Genomic DNA, 11,528 nt, shown 5'->3' with positions numbered 1-11,528 from the left:
GTGAGTGATCTGCACGAACACAAATACCCTTATCTCGCTGAAATCTTGACGGATTTACAAAGTTTGGTTTCTTACAAACGTTATTAATGTGGCTATAATTCTGAATGCTTGAACATGTTGAAGGTTATTCATAAGTATGCAGTGCCATACCCACATCTCTGACGTTTATAACAAACCAAACCGTTTGAAAATTGGTAGAAAATTGAGCAAGTTATGGTTTAAAAAGTATGCACCATTGAAACACATGGTATGAGTGAGCAAGCTGACTGTGACAAGATGGCCGCCAGGTACGGACGTCGACCTCCATTGGCCAGCAGAGCGGACGAGAGATCTAGCCTTTATTATGTAGCCTATTTATGGGCGGGGGTGTCTTGGTGAGGCTACCTATGCAACCCACCAGTTGATCAGCGGATCAGAAGGAGCAACAACAACAAAGGAGAAATAAGACTGGGAGACCAAGAAATTCGAGTGCTCCTTGCCCTCAGGGCAGAAGATGAGGTGAGGTGTCACATGAACGGGACAGTAAAGGATGGTCCTATATGTGGTGTTATGTATGTTAATGAGAGATGCATGATGACATCATCGGTAGGGTCAGAGGTTAGGAGAGTTACCGCCAGAGTTGGAGAAGGTTCACAATAAAGAGACACGTTAACTTACACTCGGACTCACAGGTTATTTCATAACACGACACTATATTGGAAAGACAGGCCGGAAAACTCCTCGGGTATGCACCAGTGGTGCGCGGGTCCAGTCACAAGCGCCTGCGCTCGCATGATATTTAAACCAACCCGACCACAACTTGAACCGCGAATATTATTTAAGACATAATGATACCAGTGATCCGACCCGCTTACTGTAAAAATTCAAATAAATAGACGCCTGCGGCCTGTCTCCTTTAGCCTACACGCATGGTGTGGCTACAGGTTTGGATAAATAAAGGCCTGTCTCAAATAGAGGTCCGGTCTGTTTTTTATTTTTGGTTTGTAGGCCTATAATCTCCTAAAACCTGTTAGTTTGTTGTTTAAACCAATTCTATGGTGCAGATTATGCACACTAGACTAAACTTCTGATTAGAGTTCCAAATTGTTTAACCTTGTCCAATTCATCCCATTTTGTTTCAAATTTTTGCATTAGAGAAAATATTTTATCAAGGCTATAGGCCGACGGCAAGGGTTCACGAACGTCTAAATGCGTTTTTTATTCAATACCACCATGGGGACAAAGAAAAAGAAGTAGGGTATTATTCTAAATGTAAGCTGACTGTTTTCAAATTTGCCAAACAAAATTTGGGAGAAAGTGTAGGACCTATATTTCATTCATCCCTCATGCTGTTTCATTTGTCTTGACCAGGAGGAAGAACGAAACATGTCACACGTCCCACTTTTACTGTCAGGTTTCTCAAGATAGGACCCAAGCGCAAGACTCAATGGAGGCTGAATCCTCAGACAAACATGGGGGTAGAAATACACAGACCAATTAACAGAGAGACAGAGGACTGGCAAGACCAACAAGACAATAACGTGGGAACAGGTGAGAGCAGAAACGGAGGGAAACTGACGAGACAGGAAGTAGATAGATAGAAAGATACTTTATTGATCCCCAAGGGGAAATTCAGTGATTAAGTGCAGACCATATAAGGGAATGGGTGGAGAGACAAAGACACATGACCAGACAGGTAAATACAAAGCACGACAGAAAGTCATCAGTCCAGGCCGGATACTGACAGGGCCTAGACGGAGCAGGACAGACAGGCAGAGGCGTGGCGTAGGGCGACTGGGCTGCAGGTGTGGCGTCGGGCGACTAGGCTGGGGCACATGAGCAGGCGTCTCTGGGCTGGGCACAGGAGCAGGCGCCTCTGGGCTAGGCACAGGAGGCATGGTGTCGGGTGACTGGGTTGGCCGACGATTGGTACCACGTCTCCTTCTGGAGGGAGGCTTGAAGGAAAGCATAGTTCCCCAAAATGGCGATTCCTCTGGGGCCAGCTGGTTGGAGATGGAGTTGGCCCAGTCTGACCACCTGAGGGGTTGACTGGGGACTGGTTGACTCCGAAGTGGACTCACAAACCGGACCTGGGAAGGAATGAACATGGCCCTGGGGGTCGCTGGGAGAAAGGAGGTTCCGCAAGCTGCTGTCCAGACTGGAGAGCTGACCGGCTAACGTAGCCATTCTCGGAACCTCCATCATCCAGGGCTCTGATGAAATGGCCCGTTTCATCAGGGAACAAATGACATGCCGGCGCTCCAAATCTGTGGATCTTACCAGTTCTGCATTAAGCCTGCAAAGAGTGCACTCCACCTTTCTAACTTCCTCCATGCGGGAGTCTGCTGGGTCCATGCTTGGTCGGATCGTACTGTCAAGTTTCTCAAGATAGGACCCAAGCGCAAGACTCAATGGAGGCAGAATCCTCAGACAAACACGTTAACTACGAACTTACAATGACGGAATGACTGACGGACGGACGGACGGACGGACGGGCTAAACAGAGAGACGATCCGACAACGGACAGAGGAACAGGGGGGTAGAAATACACAGACCAATTAACAGAGAGACAGAGGACTGGACAAGACCAACAAGACAATAACAGGTGTGCACAGGTGTGAGCAGAAACGGAGGGAAACTGACGAGACAGGAAGTGCAGACCATATAAGGGAATGGGTGGAGACAAAGACACATGACCAGACATGTAAATACAAAGCACGACAGAAAACAATAGACAAAATGGCCACCAGGGTGGCACAAAGTCATCAGTCCAGGCCAGATTCTGACATTTACTTAAATAATTCCTGAATGGTTTTGGTCAGGGCTGAAAATGCAACTGTACAGAGGATAGATGTGGGTTATTGTGACAAAATATTAGCTTTCAGTGTGGTACGATCTCTTTGCAAATTATGTTTGATTAAAATGTGTTTCATCCATCCCGGCTCTCCCCGCTATTTGGATCGTTCTCTAACTCAATGAATAACATCTCGACGCTAAATGAATGATCCACAATTGAAGCCTGTCATTGGATAGCCTCCATATGGGTGCTCCACATCCGTCTTTTAGATCCCAAAGCAAATTGACCTAGAAGAGCCAAACGTCTTCGTCTATGGCGTTTAAGATCATTGAGTCTTTCAACTTCAAACTGCTCCCTGCTTCTCTTCAATTTCCCTTCCAAATTACTTGTTATTGTCCGAAGACATTGATCGCAAGAATCCAACATTCTAAGCATCGACACATAGTACTGCACTATGATGTAAAGCAACTTCACTTGCATTTGTAGGGTAGTAAAAATGTGCACATCAACTGTGCAGTCGGTTCTCCCACCATGGTCACACACCTGCCACCATGGTCACACACCTGCTGCATCTGAAGGCCCACGCATAAGAAGGCCTACGTCTATTACTCTATTACACGCCCCCTGTTGCACGTCACGTTGGCTATCTGGTCCAGCCTCCTCCAACATGCCAGATCATGTGAACAGTCACAGCAGGCCGGCAAATTTTCACCTTGTTTTAGACACGATGCGGCAAAAATACATCTCCTCTTCCCACGAATTTTGAGTGATCTCAGTGTAAAAGGGGCTAATGTGGTGCACCGACAACAATCTGGTTCTCAACACCAAGAAGACCAATGAGCTCATTGTGGACTACAGGAAGTCAAAAGCTGGCACACAGCCCGCCATCCTCATCAACGGGACTGAGGTGGAGCGTGTCACCAGCTTCAAGTTTCTGGGTGTCCACATCTCTGAGGACCTCAACAACTCTACTGCAATCAAAAGAAAGCTCACCAGCATCTCTTCTCGCCAGTCCTGTTTACCCTGTACACATCTGACATCTGTTACCACACTCATGCCACATGCAGAAGTTTTCTGATGATACTGCAATTGTGGGGTGTATCAGGGAGGAACAACCCCTCCCTCCCTCCTGGACTGTGGCCGTACTTGATGCTTAAAGCAACACCAAAGAACTTTTCCTGTCACACGCACCATTTGTTTATCCAGCACCGGCTTTGCAAATAACAATGTCCACAGACAAGGTAGAACATGTTGCATGATTTTATGAAAGTATGATGTATTGCGACATCAAATGGAAGTCAAATTTTAGTTTCTTATGTCTCATTCCATCGAACTACAGATCCGCTACCCGATCCGGCAAACTTACATAGTGCGGTTATAGCCGATAGAGGGCTGCGAAGCGAATGCAGAAAGTGCCGTTCACCCTGTTATGAGTTGATGAACCACTGAAACGATTTTGGAAACATTATTTTAAGGTACAAAAAACTCTTTGGTGTTGCTTTAATACTTTATACTCAATACTTGACCAATGGCTGTAACCCTATTACCTCAACCTATTCTTGCACTGATATAGTTTTTTTTATATGACCTTGTCTACATTATACATTATTCTCTTATATGTCCATATTTATTTTATGCTGGTCTCTAGACGTTATCCTTACACTGCTGCACTGTTGGACTTACTTATTTGCACCATCACCGTGATACTCACTCTCATAGAGCACCTTACAATGCTATAATGCACACTGAATTACAGGCTCAGTCCCTACCCTGTCATGCTTGATCATCCTTAAGCACACTATGTCTATCTATCTATCTATCTATCTATCTATCTTCCTAAGTAGACTAAAGAAGGTCCACCTGTCTCCTCAGATCCTGGTGAACTTGTACCGCTGCACCATCGTGAGCATCCTCACCAACTGTGTCACAGTATGGTATGGCAACTGCTCTGCCTCTGACCGGAAAGCACTGCATAGGGTGGTGAAAACTGCCCAATGCATCACCGGTTCCTCACTCCCCTCCATCGAGGCCATCTAGGGCAAGCGATGCTTGCGTAAAGTGCGCAGCATCATCAAAGACTGTTCTCACTCCAACCACCTACTGTGCCATGAGGCGAGTTTCACATCTCATTCTGTCAGTGCCTGAGTTGTATGGGGTGGGGTGCTCAACACAGTTTTGCCTTTTAACTTTGTGTGTGTATGTACTTCCAATACAGCGCAAGAGGCAGAGGAGCATTATGGGCAAGAAGAAATGAATGTACATGTTGGAAATTAACATTGTTACTTTGTTTTCATCATGTTTGGGTTTGGCTTTTATCCATAGCAGTTTCATTAAAATAAGACTAGGATTAGACACACCAATTGAAATGTAAATTTTAAGAGTTGAAAACCAATCATCATCCAAATACGTATATCAATTACAAATGAAGGTGTGTGGTTTTAAAGTGAATATTAGGGTTGCAAAGTTGGGGTCATGGGCAGAATGGACAACCCTAAGTAGATAGGTACTAATCTAGTTAAATAATATACTTACGTTTTTCATTAGAATCAATTGTCTCATCTATGGTTATTTAGAGATGTAGCTCTCAAAACACTTAACAACAAAAACAATGACATAACACACCTTTTAGTATGCAATAGCAACATGTTTAGTAATGCTCAAACACACTCATAGAACTGGTGCTAAGTAAACATAAGCTGAGCTTTGTTTGTTTGCATTAAGGTTAGTAACGATTGTGATGAAAGTGAACGAGATCCCAGCAAGCCTGCATGAGAAAGTAGGTTAGGTCTCGGCCTAAGGGTCTTCCTGGCCATGCCAGGGGTAGTGTCAGAGGGAAGAGGATCCCTCTCGCTCTCTCAGTCATGGTGTCAAGTGCGCTCAGTCACACGCTGGTGGCCCTGAATTCCGAGCCCCATAATGAAAGCCCAGCTGGGCGGATGACTAGTGCTGCGCTCAATATTTAAGCAGCGTGCCCACACTCAAGCACTTCCCACACTCGCCCCCTTCATGTCAGTGCCGGTACTGGGAGGAGAATAGAACACATCTCTCTCATCACATTTCTCCTAAAAGATCTTTAATATGTTTTTCTATACATACATTTGGATGGATGTTGTGAAGATATGAACATTAAGATTATTGAAAAAGGTTATTTCGAAATAAGTCTCTGCACTCTTAAAATTAGCACATAAATGGAAACTAAGCTTTTTTATGGTATAACTTTCAAACTATCATACACCTATGCAGAGATTATTGAATTCATCATTTATTATTTGAACATTTGTTAAACAGACAGATGCTCACTCATCTTAATCTATCTGCTGAAAAGCTGTATTGAACCAACAAATTAACTGGCAAGATTTTAATAATATTTATTTTGTGTTTAAGCTTTTAATTAAATGGCATTTATGACTATACTCAATTATGAACTGATCTTGATGAAATACACATCCCTTTCTTGCTACAGTGTTGTAGTCCCCCTTTCCCAGGGATCTAAAAATGGTCCACTAAAAAGAATAGAATAGAACCTGCTGTACACTTACCACTGAGTACTTGTTCATATTCTGCACATGACCATGTTTGTTTTCATGAGGAGAAATAGGCCAATTGTTTTACACTGCAAAAATGTAATCTAACCATGTGTTATTAATCTTTTTAAGATCAAAAAAATGTATTTGGTATTGTTTTTAGTATGATAATTTTGACATGTTGAAGAAGATTTAGAAAATTTAGAATAAGAAGACTTATTTTAAGAGTCTTATCAAGACAAATTTGCTCAACGCACTGGCAGCCAAATTTGCTTGTTTTTAGGACAAGTTTACTTAACGCACTGGCAGACAAATTTACTTGTTTTCAGGATGAGAAAATAAGTCAAACTCTTCTTAAATTAAGTCAAATGATTTTACAAGAAAGTGCTAGGTAAGTTTCTTTATACTGAAAACAATACCAACTAGAAATTTTGATCTTGATATAAGATTAATAACACTTGGTTAGATTTTATTAGATAACCAGGTTTTGCAGTGTAGAATAGGTATAGTTATGAGTATTGTACATGCCAATTATGGGCAGCCGAGGCCTTCTGGTTAGGGCTTCGCTTGTAACCGAAGGGTTCCCGGTTCGATCCCCCACCCAGTAAGAAAAATGTGGGTGGTGGAAGTGGTTGAGCACCGCTCTCCCATGCCCACATCCACAGCTGAAGTGCCCTTGAGCAAGGCACTGCTCCGGGTTAGTCATAGGTATAGTGTAGGTTAGCTTCACCTCACTGTGTGTACACTGTGTGCTGTGTGTGTTTTACTAATACACGGATTGGGATTGACAAATTTCCCTCACGGGATCAAAAGAGTATATATACTTATACTTACTTATTCCTCTGTGGATTCATCTCCTGTTTCTCCCATATGGGGGCACTGTTCAGCAGATTGAGTACTGTAGTTCAGCAGATTAGGGGGTACTGTAGTTCAGCAGATCAGGGGGTACTGTAGTTCAGCAGATCAGAGGGTACTGTAGTTCAGCAGATCAGAGGGGACTGTATTTCAGCAGATCATTGTAGAGACACTGTGACTTGGCCCTCACTCCCTTTTCCCATGTCTCCCAGCTACAGGTACTTTGTGAGCTGATCAGCAGAACATTACTGTAAATGACAAGGACAAAAAAGACAATGTAGTTATGAATTTTATAACGTTTTGAATTTTACAGCACAAGACATTGAAAAGACATAGACAGTCTGTGACATGGCAAGTAGGCCTACTGTGTTGAAGATTAAAAAAACAATATATTTATCTATAATCATTTATTGAAGTATTGGTCTTATTTCATGGGAATAAAACAGTTTGCCAGTTTCACTTACAGTCAATTTACATGAATTGCATAGAGTAGTTGTAACCATATAGGGATTTTAGCAATTACTTCTGTGTATTCACCAAAACTCCAACCAGAGCCTATGCACCATGTTGCGGAATCCTGTAAGGTCACATATGATCTGATCAACAACATGTGCAAAATTGCACTACATCATAGTCTAGGCTTCCAAATGACAAGAACCAACTGTTACAAAGATGCCTGGTGACAGTGTTGCGACTTTTGAGTGCTTCTACTGCAGATAACTTGCATACAGACAGTTGAAACCTTCCTGATTTTTAGCAAGACAGGATGACATGTGTGGCTCTGCATACGTTTCCATCCCATTGAGGCAAAACACATGGTAATGAAAAACCACAAACAATCCATGCAATGGGAATCATTATGACCGCCGCGCAGCAAAGCGGCGGTCATATAGGTTTAGTCAGATTATTATTATTTTTTTTTTTTTTTCGCATGTCCAAATTTCCGTCAATGATTCCCAGGACACTGAAAGACCGGGGTAGACGAAACTTGGTGGGCATGTAACCCCATATGGATAGCATGGAACCATCGTTTTTCGTTTTGATCTGTAGCCCTCCCGCTGGACTGCACTCCCCGAAAGGAGGGTAGGGCAGACACAGTTTTCTGTGAATATCTCGAGAACCGTAGGGTTTAGGAGGACCATGTTTTTTTTTGTATGTTGATCTCAAGGGGCCATGTCAACCCATTCCATAACCACTCATTTCATGTATAGCGCCACCTAGTTAAACACAAAAAAGTAAAAATGAGGTGTTGTAATCGCAGGTATCTGTGACCTAACATAGTCAAAACTGCACGAAATTGGAAGTGTAGGATCATTATGACACCCTCTGAATGCACGCCAAGTTTCGTGGAATTCCGTTCATGGGGGGCCACACAATAAATTAATTTATGTTACTATACACCAACTGGCCTGTAGGTGGCCGGAGACAGTTTTCTGTGAATATCTCGAGAACCGTATTTGTATGTTGGTCTTAAGGGGGCATGTCAACCCATCCCATTACCACTTATTTCATGTATAGCGCCACCTAGTTAAAAATTAAAAAGCAAAAAATTAAGTGTTTTCATCACAATATCTCTGGCTGACATGGTCAAAACTGCACGAAATTGAAAGTGTAGGATCATTATGACACCCTCCGAATGCATGCCAAGTTTTGTGAACTTTCGTTTATGGGGGGCCTTACAATAAAATAATTTATGTGTACATTTAGTGACCGTGCACCAACAAGGATTCCCGGGACACTGAAAGACCGGGGTACACGAAACTTGGTGGGCATGTAACCCCACATGGATAGCATGGAACCATCGTTTTTCGTTTTGATCTGTAGCACCCCCGCTGGACTGGACCCCCCGAAAGGAGGGTAGGGCAGACACAGTTTTCTGTGAATATCTTGAGAACCGTAGGGCCTAGGATGACCAATTTTTTCTGTATGTTTGCCTCCTGGGGTCATGTTAACCCATTCCATGTGCACACATGTGCATAAACAGATACACACGCACACACATACATTCACAGTAATCATACGTATGACACATACTCACACAGTAGACATATGTACGCATGCATGCACATGCACAAACACACATACGCAGACAAACACACAAGCACGCACACACACACACACACCCACACACATAAACATAAACGTGTGCACGCACACATGCACACAATTCAAGAATTTCTCAGAATTATGAAGATGGGGGTGGGGTTGTATAAAATGAATTTTACATGTGAAATCTATGAACTAATCATGTTTTGGTACTTGTTGTCTAGCAGATACCAGTGAGAATTGAGTGTGGATAATGCAATTTAGTGAGACAGTTAGAATCATATAGGCCTTTCAGCGTGATTTATTTTTGTGGAAAAAATGTGCTGGACTGGGCGGCGGTCATATTTTGTACCGCTCTGCGGTACATCTAGTTAATACTAATGATTGTCAATTTGTCTAAAATACTGGATTTGTTTGCATTCGCTCAACCAGACAAAGCATCTTTGCTTTAAGACTAACTGAATTTGCCTTGCCTTTGCATGCTCTCAATGGTACTGAAGGTGATACATTCAGTAACCGAAACCCAGTGATACATTCAGTAATACAGAAACCCTTGCTCCAAAACATGACATGGCTGGATGCTTCATCAGGGCCTCCTCCCGACCGAGGCATTCATCCTTCAGCCAGTTGTCTTCCTTATAGGAATTCCTGATAGCAGTTGGCACAACCTAAACTAGATGTTAAGAAGAATAAAATAATCAAGTTGCATGACCACTTGACAACAAACAAAAATGTTAATAAAGCTAGTAGCCAAGCTACTAAATGGCATGAGTAAACATCAATTCTAATAAATGTCATGAGTAAACATCAAATCTTGCACCAAATCAAATCTTGCACCATGCTTGTGGTTGTCGTGGGCATTTCATTTCATCATCAAAACATATCAAATACTGTAGGCTATAGATTATCTTTTATTATTGGGAATATTCTCTGCCTATCCATCACAGTTGCCCACTCAACTGACACTTTTTTGTCTTTACTTTTTACTTTTTGTCTTTACTCTGTACACTCAAAATAAAGGAAACCCAACTATTTTGAGGAAAATATTTTTGACTGGAAAAATGAATAGGATGGTATTCTACACATCATCGTTTCATGTAGGAAAAACATCTAAAGTTCTTTGATCAACAAAATAAACTTCTCTGGTCACTGGACTTCCAAGAGTTTCTACAGCTACTCATTTTCCTCTCACACACACACACTCTCTGTTGCACTCAGAGCAGAGACTTTCAGAGAATAGCATTTTTTTCTACTCTACCTCAGTTGCCATGAAACCCTGTAAGCAAAAAAGATCTATTCTACCCATGTAGTCTCTCTAAAGGGGCTGTGCAAATCAACTCTGCGGGGTCTTTCAACCTTAGCCTCAGGCTGGAGAAAGTCCCAATGCTCTGGAAGACCTCCTGTGTGGTTCCTGTCCCCAAGACAGCTCACCCTAGGGGCCTAACCATTTCAGGCTGGTAGCCCTGACAGGATTGTTCTAAACCACCTTCGGTGCCTGATGAGCAGTAAGATGGACCCACTCCAGTCCACGTACCAACCAGGTGTTGGTGTGGAGGACACGATCATCTTCCTGCTCTACCGGTCCCTCCCTCACCTGGAGAACACTGGGAGTCATTTTTTTTTTTCACTTTTACTTTTACTTTCAACACGATTCAGCCAGCACTGTTGAGAGTGAAGCTGGAAAGAGCTGGGGTAGACTGCCACCTCACTGCATGGATCACTGACTACCTCACTAATAGACTGCAGTATGTGAGACTATGTGGCTGTGAGTCGGATGTTGTATCTACAGAACAGGGGCCCCATAAGATACAGTACTCTCCCCCTTTCTCTTCACACTGTAGACATCAGACTTCGGATACAACACTGACAGCTGTCACCTCCAGAAGTTCTCCAATGACACAGCCATTGTTGGCTGTGTGACAAAGGGGAATGATCTGGAATATAGGGAGGTCATCGCCAACTTTGTCGAATAGTGTGGAGGAATCTACCTTCGGATGAATACCAGTAAGACTAAAAAGATCATTTGCACCACTGAGCATACTGGGAGTGGATATTGAGGTGGTATCAGTCTACAAATACCTGGGTGTTCACCTTAACAATAGACTGGACTGGACACACAACACAGATGCCCTGTACAAGAAGGGCCAAAGTGGTCTGAGAAGACTGAAGTCCCTCGGTGTCTGCAGGTCACTGTTAAGGACGTTTTATGACACAGTTGTAGCGTCTGCAATTCTTTACGCAGTGGTCTGTTGGGGAAGTGGGAGCTCTGAGAGGGACAGAAAGAGGTTAAATAAGCTGGCTAGGAGCGCTGTCGTTGGCTGCTGACA

The sequence above is a fragment of the Alosa pseudoharengus genome, unplaced genomic scaffold (assembly GCF_046254945.1).
Source record: "Alosa pseudoharengus isolate Yale_2024_CS ecotype anadromous, Long Island Sound unplaced genomic scaffold, YU_APseudo_1.1 YU_APseudo_1.1_scf_22, whole genome shotgun sequence".
Lineage (NCBI taxonomy): Eukaryota > Metazoa > Chordata > Actinopteri > Clupeiformes > Clupeidae > Alosa > Alosa pseudoharengus.
Note: the sequence above shows the minus strand (reverse complement) of the source record.